We start from the raw sequence: 251 nt of genomic DNA on the forward strand, positions 1-251 counted from the left end.
TTGTAATCATATAAAATAGAGCCAGAGCATTCTTGCTCCTCAGTATTATATTTATAATTTAAAAAACAGTAACAGAAAGAGAAAATTGTGGGCTTTATAAACTGTTTCAACGCATTAAATGTCATATTTTATTTAATTCTGATGAGGGAAAACATGGCCATACAGTATATTGTCTGCAGGAGTTGGAGACTGTATGAAGGACAATATCTTTAAGTAGACGATAACATCAGAAAAAAAGCTGAACGCATGAA

Source organism: Kryptolebias marmoratus, linkage group LG1, assembly GCF_001649575.2.
Source record: "Kryptolebias marmoratus isolate JLee-2015 linkage group LG1, ASM164957v2, whole genome shotgun sequence".
In the NCBI taxonomy this organism is placed as follows: Eukaryota; Metazoa; Chordata; class Actinopteri; order Cyprinodontiformes; family Rivulidae; genus Kryptolebias; species Kryptolebias marmoratus.